Genomic DNA, 19,617 nt, shown 5'->3' on the forward strand with positions numbered 1-19,617 from the left:
CCGATTTCTCATACACAAACAGCAGTTGACCGGCGTTGCCTGGTGAAATGTTGTTGTGATGCCTCGTGTAAGGAGGAGAAATGCGTACCATGACGTTTCCGACTTTGATAAAGGTCGGATTGTACCCTATCGCGATTGCGGTTTGTCGTATCGCGACATTGCTGCTCGCGTTGGTCGAGATCCAATGACTGTTAGGAGAATATCGAATCGGTGTGTTCGTACGGAACGCCGTGCTGCATCTCAACGGCCTCGTATCACTAGCAGTCGAGATGACAGGCGTCTTATCCGCATGGCTGTAACGGATCGTGCAACCACGTCTCGATCACTAGTCAACAGATGGGGACTTTTGCAAGACAACAACCATCTGCACGAACAGTTCGACGACATTTGCAACAGCATGGACTATCAGCTCGGAGATCAAGGCTGCGGTTACCCTTGACGCTGCATCACAGACAGGAGCGCCTCCGATGGTATACTCGACGACGAACCTGGGTGCACGAATGGCAAAACGTCATTTTTTCGGATGTATCCAGGTTCTGTTTACAGCATCATGACGGTCGCATCCGTTTTGGCGACATCGCGGTAAACGCACATTGGAAGCGTGTATTAGTCAACGCCGTACTGGTATATCACCCGGCGTGATGGTATGGGATGCCATTGGTTACACGTCTCGGTCACCTCTTGTTCGCATTGACGGCACTTTGAACAGCGGACGTTACATTTCATATGTGCTACGACCCGTGGCTCTACCCTTCATTGGCCGGCCGCGGTAGTCTAGCGGTTCTAAGCGCTCAGTCCGGAACCGCGCGACTGCTACGGTCGCAGGTTCGAATCCTGCCTCGGGCATGGTTGTGTGTGATGTCCTTAGGTTAGTTAGGTTTAAGTAGTTCTAAGTTCTAGGGGACTGATGACCACAGATGTTAAGTCCCATAGTGCTCAGAGCCATTTGAACCATTTTTTTATACCCTTCATTCGATCCCTGCGAAACCCTACATTTCAGCAGGATAACGCACGACCGCATGTTGCAGGTCCTGTACGGGCCTTTCTGGATACAGAAAATGTTTGACTTTTGCCCTGGCCAGCATATTCTCCAGATCTCTCACCAATTGAAGACGTCTGTTCAATGGTGGTCTAGCAACTGGCTCGTCACAATACGCCAGTCACTACTGTTGATGAACTGTGGTATCGTGTTGAAGCTGGATGGGCAGCTGTACATGTACACGCCATCCAAGCTCTGTTGGACTCAATGCCCAGGCGTACCGTTATTACGGCCAGAGGTGGTTGTTCTGGGTACTGATTTCTCAGGATCTATGCACCCAAATTGCGTGAAAATGTAATGAGATGTTGGTTCTAGTATAATATATTTGTCCAATGAATACCCGTTTATCATCTGCATTTCTTCTTGGTGTAGCAATTTTAATGTCCAGTGGTGTAGTATATTTATTAATTCAATAGTTCGTGTGTTATCCAAGGATTCCTATTGCGATTTTTTTTTGCCCATTTGATACCTATTTCATTTCTCAACGCTACCCGTTTCTCATCTGCGCAATGCTCACTTCGGAACTCCCAACAACGGTTGGTTTCTTCGGCTTATCGACGTCCCATTTCCATGATTTTCTGTCTTTCTGCAGTTTCTTCTATTTTAACTTGCAGTTCATGTCTGTTAAATTACATTCAGAGTCTTACGTCTCTGCCTTTAAATATTTTCCGCTTTAAAATATGACTTAGAAATATCTGTGTTATCACTAAGTAATCTATATGATACCTTCCTGTGTCTCTAGGACTCTTCTTCAACGTATACAATCTTCTTTTATCATATTCAGTCCAAGTGTTAAAAATATCACTAAACTCTACAAGACGGTATCCTCTTTGATTCTTTTTCCCCAGTCCGTGTTCCAAATTAATCTTTCCCTCTTTTCTTATTCTTGCTGTCAACTCTTGTCTTCTTTTACGTACTGGTTATCTCGTCATACATTTTCTTGATCTGCGGAGCTAACAGACATAATGCGTTCACTATGCTATGCCTTACAGTTTATGCACATTCAGGTTTCCTGGTTCAGTATTAAACCTACTCCCACATTACTGCTACTTGACTTTGTGTTGATTACCCTGTTCTTGTCCTGCTTGAAGCCCTTCCCTCCAACACACTGAACTAAGTCTCACTACGCCTAGCTTCAACCTACCCATTTGTCAGGTTTTATCTTTTAGGTTTTCTAACTGTCCGACACGATTAAAAAAATCTAGTATTCCACGCTTCGACCCGTAGAACGCCAGATGCTTTGGTGATGATGATGATGGCAACATTCATTCCCACCCGAAAATCCGAAGTGAAGTTTCTTTGCCTCAGGATTATTTCCACCATAAGGGTGGCATCAGCCTTAAGTGATAGTGTTCATTTTTTTATATTTACTATTCACTGTTAATTACAGAACATTTTTTGCCCAAATATCCAAGTAGGTAGGCAGTGGAATTCTCATTTCCGGCAATTTCATGATAAACAAGTGAGCACTCTCAAAAATCTTGATCAGAACCAGAGGACAGGAATATTAACCGTTATTTACAGACAGTTAAGTGTGTGTTTTTGGAAAAGAGTGGAGGTGTATTTAATTCACTCTACTTACTTCAACAGCGACAGGAGGACATGTATGTAATTTGTAAAATTATGTCTTGATGTTACAGATTTTACATTTCACTTTCGGTTACTGCCATTTCTAGATCGGTTACAAATAAAAAACAGTGTTTTAACCAACTAAATTCCATTAGCTGAAGCAAAATCTGTGACATGCCTGATAATACATGAGAGAATAAAACATTACGTGATTAATAGCCGCCGGCCGCTGTGGTCGAGCGGTTCTAGGCGCTTCAGTCCGCAACCGCTCTGCTGCTGCGGTCGCAGGTTCGAATCCTGCCTCAGGCATGGATGTGTGCGATGTCCTTAGGTTAGTTAGGTTTAAGTAGTTCTAGGTATAGGGGACTGTTGACCTCAGATGTTATGTCCCATAGTGCTTAGAGCCATTTGAACCATTTTTTTGATTAATAGCCATGCGTACAAGCCATTCATACTAAAAAATATTCTACTGAAGGTTCTAATGTCAAATCTATGCATGTAGATATAGGGGGATTTCTTGAACTATATGAACTAAAATCGTCATAACTTCTGAAAGGTTTGCGTTAGGACGTTCAAAATGCGCGGTTGGCCGAAGGACATGATGGGAATTAGCATGCGCATGTACGGTTTTGTTTAGAGACGAAACCCACTTTCATTTTGGATGGGTTCGTCAATAAGCAAAATTGGCGCATTTGGGGGCGCTGAGAATCCTCATTTCGCGATCGAGAGGTCTCTTCACCCTTAACGAGTGACTGTGTTACGTGCAGTGTTGAGTCACGGAATAATCGGTGCGGTATTCCTTGATGGGACGGTGACTACCGAACGATACGTGAAGGTTTTGGAAGATGATTTCAAACCAATTATCCAAAGTGACTTTGATTTCGACAAGATGTGGTTCTTACAAGACGGAGCTCGACCCCATCGGAGTCCTGGAGGAGCACTTTGGGGACCGCATTCTGCCTCTCCCCTGTGGCCACTGGCATGAGCCGCGACTCTCTGTATCCGAACACATGTGACTCCTTTTTATGGGGCTATATTAAAGACAAGGTGTACAGCAATAACCTCAAAAACATTGCTGAGCTGAAAACAGCCGTTCAGGAGGTCATAGACGGCATCGACGTTCCGACACATCAGAGGGTCATGCAGAATTTCGCTATTCGTTTGCGCCAAATCATCGTGAATGATGTCAGGCATATAGAACATGTCATAACCTGAATACGAATGTCTGTAGTGATGTTTACATGTGGACTAAACTGTGTGCATGCCGTATTTTGCAACTAATTTACGTTTTTATCATATAGTTTATATTATCCCTTCCTTTCTGGTTTATTTATTATTATTATTATTATTATTATTATTAAGTGAAGCACAAGAAAGGGATAATATAAGAAATATACATACAGGGTGGTCCATTGATAGTGACCGGGGCAAATATCTCACGAAATAAGCGTCAAACGAAAAAAACTACAAAGAACGAAACTTGCTAGCTTGAAGGGGGAAACCAGGTGGCGCTATGGTTAGCCAGCTAGATGGCGCTGCCATAGGTCAAACGGAAATCTACTCCGTTTTTTTAAATGGGAACCCCCCATTTTTTATTACATATTCGCGTAGAACGTACAGAAATATGAATGTTTCACAGAATGAGATTTTCACTCTGCAGCGGATTGTGCGCTGATATGAAACTACGTGGAAGATTAAAACTGTGTGCCCGACCGAGACTCGAACTCGGGACCTTTGCCTGTGGGTACCGGGCGTGAGTCGTGCTTCGGTAGCTCAGTGGAAGAGCACTTGCCCGCGGAATGCAAAGGTCCCGAGTTCGAGTCTCGGTCGGACACACAGTTTTAATCTGCCAGGAAGTTTCATGAATGTTTCATTCAGTTGGACCACTTTTTTCGTTTTGTGATACATGGCGCTGTAATAGTCACAAACGTGTAAGTACGTGGTATCCGCCAGTGCGGACGGTATTTGCTTCGTGATACGTTACCCGTGTTAAAATGGACCGTTTACCATTTGCGGGAAAGATCGATATCGTGTTGATGTATGGCTGTTGTGATCAAAATGCCCAACGGGCGTGTGCTATGTATGTTGCTCGCTATCCTGGACGACATCATCCAAGTGTCCGAACCGTTCACCGGATAGTTACGTTATTTAAGGAAACAGGAAGTGTTCAGCCACATGTGAAACGTCGACCACGACCTGCAACAAATGATGATGCCCAAGTAGGTGTTTTAGCTGCTGTCGCGGCTAATCCGAACATTGTTGTTGTTGTTGTGTTCTTCAGTCCTGAGACTGGTTTGATGCAGCTCTCCATGCTACTCTATCCTGTGCAAGCTTTTTCATCTCCCAGTACCTACTGCAACCTACATCCTTCTGAATCTGCTTAGTGTATTCATCTCTTCGTCTCCCTCTACGATTTTTACCCTCCACGCTGCCCTCCAATACTAAATTGGTGATCCCTTGATGCCTCAGAACATGTCCTACCAACCGATCCCTTCCTCTGGTCAAGTTGTGCCACAAACTTCTCTTCTCCCCAATCCTATTCAATACTTCCTCATTAGTTATGTGATCTACCCATCTAATCTTCAGCATTCTTCTGTAGCACCACATTTCGAAAGCTTCTATTCTCTTCTTGTCCAAACTATTTATCGTCCATGTTTCACTTCCATACATGGCTACACTCCATACGAATACTTTCAGAAATGACTTCCTGACACATAAATCAATACTGGATGTTAACAAATTTCTCTTCTTCAGAAACGCTTTCCTTGCCATTGCCAGCCTACATTTTATATCCTCTCTACTTCGACCATCATCAGTTATTTTGCTCCCCAAATAGCAAAACTCCTTTAATACTTTAAGTGCCTCATTTCCTAATCTAATTCCCTCAGCATCACCCGACTTAATTAGACTACATTCCATTATCCTCGTTTTGCTTTTGTTGATGTTCATCTTATATCCTCCTTTCAAGACACTGTCCATTCCATTCAACTGCTCTTCCAAGTCCTTTGCTGTCTCTGACAGAATTACAATGTCATCGGCGAACCTCAAAGTTTTTATTTCTTCTCCATGAATTTTAATACCTACTCCGAATTTTTCTTTTGTTTCCTTTACTGCTTGCTCAATATACAGATTGAACAACATCGGGGAGAGGCTACAACCCTGTCTTACTCCCTTCCCAACCATTGCTTTCCTTTCATGTCCCTCGACTCTTATAACTGCCATCTGCTTTCTGTACAAATTGTAAATAGCCTTTCGCTCCCTGTATTTTACCCCTGCCACATTTAGAATTTGAAAGAGAGTATTCCAGTCAACATTGTCAAAAGCTTTCTCTAAGTCTACAAATGCTAGAAACGTAGGTTTGCCTTTCCTTAATCTAGCTTCTAAGATAAGTCGTAAGGTCAGTATTGCCTCACGTGTTCCATTGTTTCTACGGAATCCAAGCTGATCTTCCCCGAGGTTGGCTTCTACTAGTTTTTCCATTCGTCTGTAAAGAATTCGTGTTAGTATTTTGCAGCTGTGACTTATTAAACTGATAGTTCGGTAATTTTCACATCTGTCAACACCTGCTTTCTTTGGGATTGGAATTATTATATTCTTCTTGAAGTCTGAGGGTATCTCGCCTGTTTCATACATCTTGCTCACCAGATGGTAGAGTTTTGTCAGGACTGGCTCTCCCAAGGCCGTCAGTAGTTCCAATGGAATGTTGTCTACTCCGGGGGCCTTGTTTCGACTCAGGTCTTTCAGTGCTCTGTCAAACTCTTCACGCAGTATCATATCTCCCATTTCATCTTCATCTACATCCTCTTCCATTTCCATAATATTGTCCTCAAGTACATCGCCCTTGTATAGACCCTCTATATACTCCCTCCACCTTTCTGCTTTCCCTTCTTTGCTTAGAACTGGGTTTCCATCTGAGCTCTTGATATTCATACAAGTCGTTCTCTTATCTCCAAAGGTCTCTTTAATTTTACTGTAGGCAGTATCTATCTTACCCCTAGTGAGATAGGCCCGTACATCCTTACATTTGTCCTCTAGCCATCCCTGCTTAGCCATTTTGCACTTCCTGTCGATCTCATTTTTGAGACGTTTGTATTCCTTTTTGTCTGCTTCATTTACTGCATTTTTATATTTTCTCTTTTCATCAATTAAACTCTATATTTCTTCTGTTACCCAAGGATTTCTACTAGCCCTCGTCTTTTTACCTACTTGATCCTCTGCTGCCTTCGCTACTTCATCCCTCAAAGCTACCCATTCTTCTTCTACTGTATTTCTTTCCCCCATTCCTGTCAATTGTTCCCTTATGCTCTCCCTGAAACTCTGTACAACCTCTGGTTCTTTCAGTTTATCCAGGTACCATCTCCTTAAATTCCCACCTTTTTGCAGTTTCTTCAGTTTTAATCTACAGGTCATAACCAATAGATTGTGGTCAGAGTCCACATCTGCCCCTGGAAACGTCTTACAATTTAAAACCTGGTTCCTAAATCTCTGTCTTACCATTATATAGTCTATCTGATACCTTTTAGTATCTCCAGGGTTCTTCCATGTATACAACCTTCTTTCATGATTCTTAAACCAAGTGTTAGTTATGATTATGTTGTGCTCTGTGCAAAATTCTACCAGGCGGCTTCCTCTTTCATTTCTTAGCCCCAATCCATATTCACCTACTATGTTTCCTTCTCTCCCTTTTCCTACACTCGAATTCCAGTCACCCATGACTATTAAATTTTCGTCTCCCTTCACTACCTGAATAATTTCTTTTATTTCATCATACATTTCTTCAATTTCTTCATCATCTGCAGAGCTAGTTGGCATATAAACTTGCACTACTGTAGTAGGTGTGGGCTTCGTATCTGTCTTGGCCACAATAATGCGTTCACTATGCTGTTTGTAGTAGCTTACCCGCATTCCTATTTTCCCATTCATTATTAAGCCTACTCCTGCATTACTCCTATTTGATTTTGTGTTTATAACCCTGTAGTCATCTGACCAGAAGTCTTGTTCCTCCTGCCACCGAACTTCACTAATTCCCACTATATCTAACTTCAACCTATCCATTTCCCTTTTTAAATTTTCTAACCTACCTGCCCGATTAAGGGATCTGACATTCCACGCTCCGATCCGTAGAACGCCAGTTTTCTTTCTCCTGATAACGACATCCTCTTGAGTAGTCCCCGCCCGGAGATCCGAATGGGGGACTATTTTACCTCCGGAATATTTTACCCAAGAGGACGCCATCATCATTTAATCATACAGTAAAGCTGCATGCCCTCGGGAAAAATTACGGCTGTAGTTTCCCCTTGCTTTCAGCCGTTCGCAGTACCAGCACAGCAAAGCCGTTTTGGTTATTGTTACAAGGCCAGATCAGTCAATCATCCAGACTGTTGCCCTTGCAACTACTGAAAAGGCTGCTGCCCCTCTTCAGGAACCACACGTTTGTCTGGCCTCTCAACAGATACCCCTCCGTTGTGGTTGCACCTACGGTACGGCTATCTGTATCGCTGAGGCACGCAAGCCTCCCCACCAACGGCAAGGTCCATGGTTCATGAGGGGGGGGGGGGGGGGAACATTAGTAGCAGACAAATTGGGCGAGAATCGGGAATCTCATAAACGTCGGTATTGAGGATGCTACATCAACATCGGTTGCACCCGTACCATATTTCTATGCACCAGGAATTGCATGGCAACGATTTTGAACGTCGTGTACAGTTCTTCCGCTGGGCACAAGAGAAATTAGGGGACGATGACAGATTTTTTGTACGCGTTCTATTTAGCGACGAAGTGTCACTCACCAACAGCGATAACTGGTACCGTAAATTTAATAGTTGAAATGCGGCATGAGCAGTAATTAATTGAAACTACTCCACATGGCAAAGTGAGCGTCTGACAGTAAAACATGAACTGACGTAAAATGTGTGGAATCACATCGATACCTAATAGTCACATACAACGTGTAAATAGTATTAATGGGAAAGCTTCTTGCTTGGAATATTATATAACACGCAGTTGTGTAAAAGCCAGAACAAGAAGTTTAAAAATAGCATCGCATCTATAAATCTAAACCTTCCAGGATGACAAAACAATTAATCCACAACCGTAAGGTAATCAACAAAACAGTGTCTGTTAAATAAAGCCTCGACAGTGAATAACACATGCGCCAACCTGCCGCGGCACTCGTGGCTGCTCAGGGTCGTGGGTCTCTGAACACACAAAAATAATCCGTCAGGTTAGACTCATTCTGTTTATTCTACAGTAATTCCGGTTACCATTTTCTGTGCACGTAGATTTCCATTTCTTCCAGTTGATTCAACAATTGTCCCTTTGATGCCTTGTGCAACACTTCCATATTATCCTGTATGTTTCCTGCCGTATGTTTTTCTTTATCCTAATGCATATCGAAAGCGCTCTTATTTTGGTTATACGTAAGCTCTCTAAAACGAGTCTTGAAATTCGTTCGCGTCTGGCGCGGACCTGCCCATTCTCACTATTTGCACCTCTTCTTCTTAAGTTGCCAATCCTAAGATTGATTTGCAGCAGCTCTCCATTCAGTGCGATTGTCGGCCAGCCTCTTCAATTCCGTGAAACTTCCGCATCCTAGGTCCTGCATTATCTGGCTTATGTACTTTCTTCTAGGTCTGCCTCTTGCCCTTTTGCCCTCCACAAGGCCTTCCGTTATAGTGTGGAGAAGACTTTCATGTCTCAGAATGTGTCCCATCCATATATCTCTCCTCTTTGTGACCGTCTTCCAAAGAACTGGAACTTCCTCCGCTCTCTGCAGGACTTCTTCATTTGTCATCCAGGCCGTCCATGGAATTTTTAACATCCTTCGCAGACACCACATTTCGAATCCTTCAATCCTTCTTCTTTCGTCCTCTCCAAGTGTCCAGGTTTCGCTGCCGTAGAGAAGCACACTCCCAACAAAGGTCTTTATTAACCGCTTCCTTAACGACAGACTTATCATATTTGATGTGAGGAGTCCTTTCCTTTTATAGAATGCAATCTTTGCCTGATTTATTCTACTTATTACATCTTTCCTACTACGACCATCTGATGTTATTCTGCTTCCCAAGTAGACAAAGTCTTGTATTTCTTTCAGCTTCTCTCCATTCAGCCTTATATTCGTAATTGCTTGATTATTTTGTTTGCTTGCAACTAAGATTTTTGTTTTTGACTTATTAATTTTCATGTTGTACCGTGTAGCAAGAGTGTTTTCCATTTCCTCCAACACTACTTGTAATTCTTCCTCATTTTCCGCTAGGACAGCAATGTCATCCGCAAAACGCAGCATATCAACTATTTTTCCCTGGATCCTGATTCCATTAGCTTGTCCTAACTTTTCTCTGACCTCTGACCTGTTATGTGCATTTTAAATGTTGATCCAAGTCCACATATTGTATATCGGTTCATATTTTATTGTCAGACGCTCATTTTGTCATGTGAAGTAATATTCGTTAATGACTACGTGCACTGCATTGCAACTATTAAATTTACGTTACTGGCTACTCACGTGCCCCAGCTTTAGTGCCCTCTGGATACTTCAGTTTTTTTTTTTTTTTTTTTTTTTTTTTTTTTTTTTTTTTTTTTTTTTCGTTTCGGCCTGCTATGGACCACGAAGATTTTCATCTCTTCCCTCATTGTGTTTACCTCTTTTCCCAGTAGATTTTCATTTTGGCTGACTGCTTCTTTTCTCTGTTCTGACCGTTTGCAAGCAGGACGTGGAACTGGCGTAGTAAGCGAAATAAGATTTTTAGTAATTTTGACTTTTTCTCTGAAAACTTCTCGTTCCTGAATGTCATCAAATGAAATTTCAGCTTCCTGTAAATCCTTTTTAACTTGGCTTGTCCATTTTGAATACGATTTTGTTTTTGAAATTGGTGAATGTATGTGATGAGTAAGTCTTCGCGGGTTCCTTCTTTCAAGATGACCAAAAAACGTCGTTCTCCGCTTCCTCATGCTTGTAACAATGTCTTCTGTATGTTGGTGTAATTCACAGTTGTGTCTTCGGAGGAATTCTCCGTTACTTAGTAACGTCACCTGAGTAACAGGTTCATAAGGGACATTTCAGCCCTTCTAAAGCTGCCCAAGTCGACTCTTTAAGTGTAAACGGGCAAGAGCAACCATAGATAAACGGTGACCAGCCAAACCTCATTGTTCTGACGGACAGAGACCGTGAAGAACTGCAGAAGGTAGTTATAAATGTCGCATGCTTCAGTTACTTATGTAAATTCCATCCATTCCATCACCACCACTTGCTAAGTACCAGCACACATAGATTTTGACGTTGATACTTTCATTACAATATTTTGTGGTATGTATGGCAGGTATGCATGGTAGTTAAAATGTCTTATTTTCTTAATGTATCACCAGGCGTGTTATAGATTTTGCTCCAACTATTTGAACTACGCTGGTTACACCACTGTTCTTTATTTGTAGTAGATCTGAGGATGGCAGCAGCCTAAACCGGTAACAGCGAAATGTAAAATTTGTGTGATCAAGACGGGCCCTTGCAAATAAAGTGCCACAGTATGATCATGGACTCACTTAAAGACTTTATGTCTTGAATTGATTAATTCGCACCACTTATTTCAGTAGCGACAGACATTATTCTTATTAGGTTGCAATAACGCGGGTGTCATGCTTACAAGCTGCTGATATTCTGATCTATGGTCACTCTGGGTTATCCTGTCGTAGCACAGTAATATGTTTTATTATATTCCCAGAATTTAGAGCAATACACTTATCCGATACATTAATTTCCTGTGTGTATTACGCGTTCTCCATATCAACAGAACTAAAATTAAAATATATTCGCCTCACATATTCGGCTGCAAGAGGTACGATTCCCATTGTAAGACAATAACGTGAGTGAGACGCCCTGCTTAAATCCGCAGGACAGAACTGGTAGTTGGAATTGTGGAAAAGGGCCAAATGGGGGCTGTCAGTTACACTTGAACACATAGAACTTTATTTAGTTGTCCAAACAATACAGCAAAAATTTTTGAACTTAGCTATTGGCTGAATAGGCCACACCATCTTATGCCTTAAGGGCACAACCACTTAAATTTAAAAACGGCTGAAAGTCATTATCTTAAAATTCAGACTCAAAACAGAATATTCAGAAGGCAGAAGTGGCTCACGTAAGTAAGTTCTATAACCTGGCTGAAGGCCCAACAAATCTAACACTTGAAAAGCAAACAAGTTTAATTTAAAGACGGCTGTAGGCAAAAGACTTAAGACTGCAGGTATATTTAACTAAAAAGAAAAACAATGCAGAAGGCCTTATCTTCAATTACGCTGAAGGACCCACACAGCCTGATGCTCGAACGACGAGATCTTTAATTTAAAAATGTCTGAACGGCTATTAAAACAACTAAAATAATTTTTAGTAGACGAAAGGCCCCAAGCTTTATCTTTAAAAAATATTTTACACAGGCTGAAGGCCCAGACAGTTTGAGATTTAACAAGTGAGGAGTTTAAATTTTAAAGCGGCTGGAGGCGCATTATTAAAAACCCAACTAAAAGCATACAAATTCAAACCATCGGCTATAAGCCACTAAAATACACAATCAAATACCAATAAGAAAATACAGTACAGCCAGCGGCGCTCAGAAGTTTCCAGGGGTCGGTCGGCACTGAAAATATTAACGTTCGCTTAGGGGAGACAGGGAGTCGGCCCAGGTATATCCGATGAGCCGGCAACCCAACCAAGAGACAGTCAACGGACCCACCGACGACTTGCTTTCCACCCAACCAGTGCACAAGGAACTCCTAAGCCAAAACGTAAAGGGCGTAGCCACCCACAACCAAGTATGCATAAGCTGTCAAAACTACACACACGTGTTGGACAGCGACAACACGGTGAAGAAAGGACACTGCCTGAATTTTACGTCAGCGGCCAGGACAGATAACCGGAACGCCAACGGCCACAAGGCAGAAAATCCCGCTGGTGCACTTGGACTTCAAATAATCAAAATACAGTTAAACTTCACCGGATGGTGGGCAAACTTTCGCCAACTCGAACACTCACTGTTGCTCACGGGAAAACTCCCAACAGCCAACCATGAAAACCAACGGCACAATGTGAACAGTCGGGTTTCGGTAATTAAATCACCACTCAACTTTGATGTCCTGGGTCGGTGAGCCACGAACCTCGTAGCAATCGGAACAGCCCCCACACACTCCGACACTGCGTAGAGACCGCCAGCGGGCTCGGCGCACTGCTCCGCGCGGACTCTTGCTTGCTGATCCGCACCAACCGACTGACTCACTGCCAGTACGCCGACAACATTTAAAACGAGTTGTCAGTGGAAATAACGCCAACTACACACACAGTTTGACAAACACTTGCACGAGGACTTGAACGACACCTAGCAGTAGCTGTGCAATCACGAAGACAAATCGGGAGTCGCTACACACACACACACACACACACACACACACACACACACACAGCCAACCATGGTTACTAAATAATAAGGTTGGGCAGTAAGCGCTCTGCTCTGCCATTGGCTGGCCTAGTGACGTCAGCGTGGAAGCAAGCGCTCACAAGCAGACGACACGGCATGCGCGTTTACGTCAAGTTTTTGGCGGAAGATTTTCTTTATAGCAGAATTGAGATTTCTAAACCGCTTTTCTTCTGCTAAAATATTACAGTTAAATCTGATGAGTTATATTCTTTGGCAGCTTATGCCTCACACATCGGTAAAATATCAGATCACAACCACACTGACACACACTTGAAATTCGAAACCTCGGCTCAAATAAATCAGAAACTATTCATTCAATCGCATTGAAATGAATTTACTTAAGAGCTCGAAGTAGCACACACTTGTTTGTAAGAACAGCATTCCTCCTTTCTAATGCCGCTATAGTATTCATCAAAGTAACTTTATCTGTGTGTGAAAAAAAAAAAACTGTCATCTGTACATGTGCTCTTATTAAGATGTTTGCCGGCCGAAGTGGCCGTGCGGTTAAAGGCGCTGCAGTCTGGAACCGCAAGACCGCTACGGTCGCAGGTTCGAATCCTGCCTCGGGCATGGATGTTTGTGCTGTCCTTAGGTTAGTTACGTTTAACTAGTTCTAAGTTCTAGGGGACTAATGACCTCAGCAGTTGAGTCCCATAGCGCTCAGAGCCATTTGAACCATTAAGATGTTTCCAGGAGAGCTTCTGTAAAGTTTGGAAGGTAGGAGACGAGGTACTGGCAGAAGTAAAGCTGTGAGTACCGGGCGTGAGTCGAGCTTCGGTAGCTCAGATGGTAGAGCACTTGCCCGCGAAAGGCAAAGGTCCCGAGTTCGAGTCTCGGTCGGGCACACAGTTTTAATCTGCCAGGAAGTTTCACATTAAGATGTTTCTTATTTGGTGACAGCTTTTCCAGAGTTTCCATAGATCTCTTATGTGGTTCTCGTTTCTTACACTGTTTGGTTCTGTCTTGTGTTGCGGGTGACGCATTGACAGTCGCACTACTGCACGGCAAATTGCACGAAGGAACTGCATCTGGCTTGAGCATTCTTTTTCGGGGCAAATTAAGCAATTCAAACTGTAAATCCCTTAAGTAATCTATTTCTGCGAAATGGCGAGAGCATATTCGTGCATGCGCAACATTTACAGTCTTTCCTACATTTCGACAACCATAGTTTTTGTAATGTTTCATTACGCGGTAAACTGTGATACATTACGTCAGTTCCCTTTTTGCTCCGGTTGTAGGAAGAACAGCCAGTAACAGCACAGCCTGGCATTGTAAAAATTAATTTTCTCACTCACTTGCAGATTCTCCAATAAGATTTTCACAGGTCAAACCATTAACTACAGAGCTGGAGAACACAATGTTGATCCCGCTGTCCACTATCGCTAACTATTTCAGTTCCGAATCAAATATCAATTACAGCAAAAACCGTAACACTCCCGAATTCCGAATGTTTCCACTGTTGACTGAGTACCTTAGAAGAAAGAACTCAATCAAAATACTCCTTCAAACACAACAGAACACAACAACAACAACAATCACACACAATTCGGTGTACTGTTTGGCACAGCTGCTTCCACCGTGACGTCATGCGCACAACTGAGAAAACACGTTGCTTTCTGCGCATCGCTTTCTGCGCCCCCCTGCTGCCAACGCATAAGCGATCGGCGAGCCAATTGACGTCGTTCGGTAGGACGATCGACCTACAATCCACGAAGACCGTTCCCGGTTCAAGTGATGTGAGGTGGCAAGGGTGGGCAGGCCATGGACATGTGATAAGGAATACCACTCGATCCATGATAAGAAGATTGCAGCACTGCATTGATACCAATTGTCATCACTTCGAACACCATCTGTAAATGGATGTTCATGCCACCTTTGTTGACCTTGAAAGACCTTACTGTTACACATAATTGGATTCGTTTCGATAGCCGCTATTAGAAATAAACACCAAACTATAGCATCCCATTCAGAAAAACAAAGTTGACCTTCATATCTCTGAAGCGACCCCACCTAGTAACGGAAAACCAACGTCATATTATGTCCTCCGTTGTCCCATGCAACTTTTGTCCCGCAAACTTTTCAGCTTCTATCATACTTTCGGAGTTATTCTTGGTGACAATAGTTAGTGACTGTCCCTGAATATCGTACAATGACACAGTTTTACAGGTACATTCAGAGGTATACGTGGATAGTGTCTAGAAAATGAATGAAGTATAGAGTTAGTGAAGAAGTAATTATTTGAAACGTTATGCCTCATGCGGCAGTTATACCGCATGAACAGAGAAAATGTAGTAAATAATAAATATTTTCTTCTTTCATCATTTTGTGGGGATTGCCATTAAGAAAATATTTCGTAAAGGTTTGAAATTATGTGTTAACTGCGTTCCAAGTCACTAATTGCTCTCTTTCGAAAATACTGCTTTGAATAAAATCTAAATATTCATGCACCGTGGGGTAAAATCCTTTTGAACCTGATCGTGCCCCTTTGATAGGTAGGTCGTCTTCCCCCCACAGCGATTCTACCCAGACAGTGATGTGTCTCCCAGTTTTGGTTGGCGTGGTCCAGATGTTTAGGAGGAGATGTGGAACATTGATGTGTATATACAAGGGTCACTCCAAAAGAAATGTACACTATTTTTTTTAAATCCATCTTTTATTCTACATGTTTGAAAGTTTTACAGTGTGTAGATACATCCTTTAGGAACAATATTTTCATTTCTCCACATAATTTACATCCGTCTCAACTGCCATACGCCATATTGGAACCAGCGCCTGTATACCCGCACGATAAAATTCTGGACCAACCTGTTGGAGCCACTGTTTGGCAGCGTGCAGAAGGGAGTCATCGTCTTCAAACCTTGTTCCACGAAGAGAGTCTTTCTGTTTTCTAAAGAGATGATAGTCACATGGAGCCAGGTCAGGACTGTGTTGTCCACCCGAGTTTTGTGATCGCTTCCACGGTTTTTTGACTGACCTGTGGCCGTGAAACAGCAAAACATCCTGCTTTTGCCGATGTGGTCGAACACGACTCAGTCGAGCTAGTAGTTTCTTCAGAGTCGTCACATATGCATCAGAATTTATGGTGGTTCCACTTGGCACGATGTCCACAAGAAAGAGTCCTTCGGAATCGAAAAACACCGTAGCCATAACTTTTCCAGCAGAAGGTGTGGTTTTGAATTATTTTTCTTGGGTGAATTTGCTTGATGCCACTCCACTGATTGGCTCTTCGTCTCTGGTGAAAAATGATGGAGCCATGTTTTATCACCTGTCACAATTCTTTCAAGAAATTCATCTCCACCATTCTCGTACTGTTCCAAAAGTTCGCTGCACACCGTTTTTCTTGTTTCTTTGTGAGCCACTGTCAACCTGGCACGAAACTTTTTTAACGCCAACGCTTTCCGTATTCTGCAAACACTTCCTTCCCCTATCCCAGCGTGACAATTCGTTCACTGTGATGCGTCAGTCAGCAGTCACCAATTCGTTAACTTTGTGCACATTGTCTGGAGTGTGTGCAGTACGAGGCCTGCCGCTGCGAGGACAATCCTCAATATTGCCGTGCCCGCTTCCGTCACGTAACCTGCTTGCCCACCGACTAACTGTACTGCGATCGACAGCAGCATCTCCGTACACCTTTCTCAATCTCTTGTGGGTGTTTGCCACTGTCTCGTTTTCACAGCACAGGAATTCTATGACAACACGTTGCTTCTGACGAACGTCAAGTGTAGCAGCCACCTTGAAGACATGCTGTGACGGCGCCACTCACGGGAACAGGTTGAACTAAGTTTGAAAAGAAGCGGGAAGGATGTATGTACACACTGTAAAACTTTCACACATGCATAATGAAAAATGTATTTTTACAAAAGTAGTGTGCATTTCTTTTGGAGTGACCCTCATACATACACACATGGATAATATCTGTGTAAGGCACACTTAGTGTTATCTGTGTTTCTGACATTCATTTATATACAAAAAATATAAATGGTTTTTACCAAAATGTTTAGGTGATGCCACCCCTTTCCCCTGAAACACTTCCACCCTTTCCTGTGCCTTTAACACGTGCTTGAAACTTCAGAAGATTACTTTTATTTACATGTAAACTGAAGGTAAGGAAAGGAGACGGGTAAGTGATGTCAGCTGCATCAGGTCATCAAGCGGAATCAGCGGCGACGAGTGAAACTGTGTGCCGAACTGTGACCCGAACCTGGGATCTTCTGGTTACTAGGCAGGTGCGTTAATCACTGCATCACCCGGGACACGGCGTTTATTGCAGTCGCGCGAACTATCTCGATACGTCTCAAGGCCGACTCACCCTCACACCGAGCGCTTGCTATCCTCAGTCCATGTCTATGATCGCTAATCTGAGATTCCAGCCGGAGGTCGGAGGTACTTGTGCATCGCACTGAAGAAGGTAGATCCATTCATCATCTAGACCAATCATTTACATGAATGCGTGCTGTTGTATTCATATAACAGTCTTTTATTTACTTTTGAGTCGAGACGCGACTGGTGCCAGGGCTATCTTTGGCTTAGGCACTGTCGATTTCCTCTGGCAGAAGTTTGTCTTTGGAGCCTGGGCCGACTCAGGATATAGCTGGCAGTGCGGGGTGGAAAAGGGGAAACAACGTTGGGCAGGGCACGCGGAAGTGCGCGTATTAGCGAGACGTTGGAGAGACGACAGCGAGCATTGTGTGCCTGAGTACGGGCGGCAGTTAGCGCTTGATCGTACTGGGGTCAGTAGCAGCGGGCCGGCTCTGTGGCTTCTTGGCAAACTCGTGGAGCTATGCATGTGCTCGCTTCCGAGAAGGAACACACTGTTACTATCGGACTAAGCAGCGTCTGGCGTCTTCGCCACATCGATCCAGCAGCTGGCATCAAGGTAAGTAATTAAAGTCCTACCAACGATTAGTGAGCCGGCCGATGTGGTCGAGCGGTTCTACCCGCTTCAGTCTCGAACCGCACGACCGCTACGGTCGCAGGTTCGAATCCTGCTTCGGGCATGGATGTGTGTGATGTCCTTAGGTTAGTTAGGTTTAAGTAGTTCTAAGTTCTAGGGGACTGATGACCTCAGATGGTTAGTCCCATAGTGCTCAGAGCCATTTTTGAACCAACGATTAGGGAAATATAAGGATGATTGCTCTTGAGGCAGCAAAGCGTTGCAAGGACTTTGATGTGATATTTCATGCCTCTCATTAAGTGTGTGCTCAAATGGTTCAAATGGCTCTGAGCATTATGCGACTCAACTTCTGAGGCCATCAGTCACCTAGAACTTACAACTACTTAAACCTAACTAACCTAAGGACATCACACACATCCATGCCCGAGGCAGGATTCGAACCTGCGACCGTAGCGGTCGCTCGGCTCCAGGCTGTAGCGCCTAGAACCTCACGGCCACTCTGGCCGGCTAAGTGTGTGCTTCGCTCCTTAATAGTATTGTTCTTACTTCAGCTGGCAAGTGTCTGATACATTCATACGTGTGCGCAGCCGTACCGAGCGATCTATATTCCGTGTGTAAAGATTGCCGTGTGGTACTTTACAGGCCCAAATAAGGTGCTCCATGTGATGCATGGGTTTTAATGAGCCAGTTCCGTTTGCATCATTCGTGTACGTGGTTCTACTTACAGGAATGAAATCAGTTTTATTATTGTCAATTTTATCGAAGTAGTTTTCTGTACAAGTTTGAGTATTAAGGAGAAGGAAGGGTTGTTTGGTTCCCCGTTGACGCTTCTGATTTATGTTTCAGAGATCGGAAGCAGTGGTCCACCGAAGTGCAGAGCCTCCCCTTTTAAATTACTAGCTGGCGTAAGGGCGGTGGACTTCGCCTGAGCTCGCGTGTGCCGTTTGGTTCCGATTTCGGTGTTCTGAACGGGGTGGGAGTACAAACGGAGTCCACCTCTTAATTCGAAGATAAGTACTCAGTCACCTCCACCGTTCGTGGCCAAGCCGCGGCCTCACAATCTCGGGCCTCAGTTGTTGTACAAGCTGTAGTTTTCTGAAAATTGTGGTGGCTTTGCAAGGTTGGCCAGGTTAAATGTTTTAAATATTTATCTTAAGAATTTTGAGGGATTTCTGGAAGAATGTGTCTTAATTGAAACCGTTTTCTAAAATTGCGGTGCAATTCAGCCTTGGTGGCGTGTGTCAATTTTGATGGGGAAATAACTGGGTTATTCCAGAATGAGATTTTCACTCTGCAGCGGAGTGTGCGCTGATATGAAACTTCCTGGCAGATTAAAACTGTGTGCCCGACCGAGACTCGAACTCGGGACCTTTGCCTTTCGCGGACAAGTGCTCTACCAACATAGCTACCGAAGCACGACTCACGCCCGGTACCCACAGCTTTACTTTGGAAGGTAGGAGACGAGATACTGGCAGAAGTAAAGCTGTGGGTACCGGGCGTGAGTCGTGCTTCGGTAGCTCTGTTGGTAGAGCACTTGTCCGCGAAAGGCAAAGGTCCCGAGTTCGAGTCTCGGTCGGGCACACAGTTTTAATCTGCCAGGAAGTTTCAACTGGGTTATTATTGATCAAACTGTCTATAACCTTGTAAAGTTG

Source organism: Schistocerca piceifrons, chromosome 10 (genome assembly GCF_021461385.2).
Source record: "Schistocerca piceifrons isolate TAMUIC-IGC-003096 chromosome 10, iqSchPice1.1, whole genome shotgun sequence".
Taxonomy (NCBI): domain Eukaryota; kingdom Metazoa; phylum Arthropoda; class Insecta; order Orthoptera; family Acrididae; genus Schistocerca; species Schistocerca piceifrons.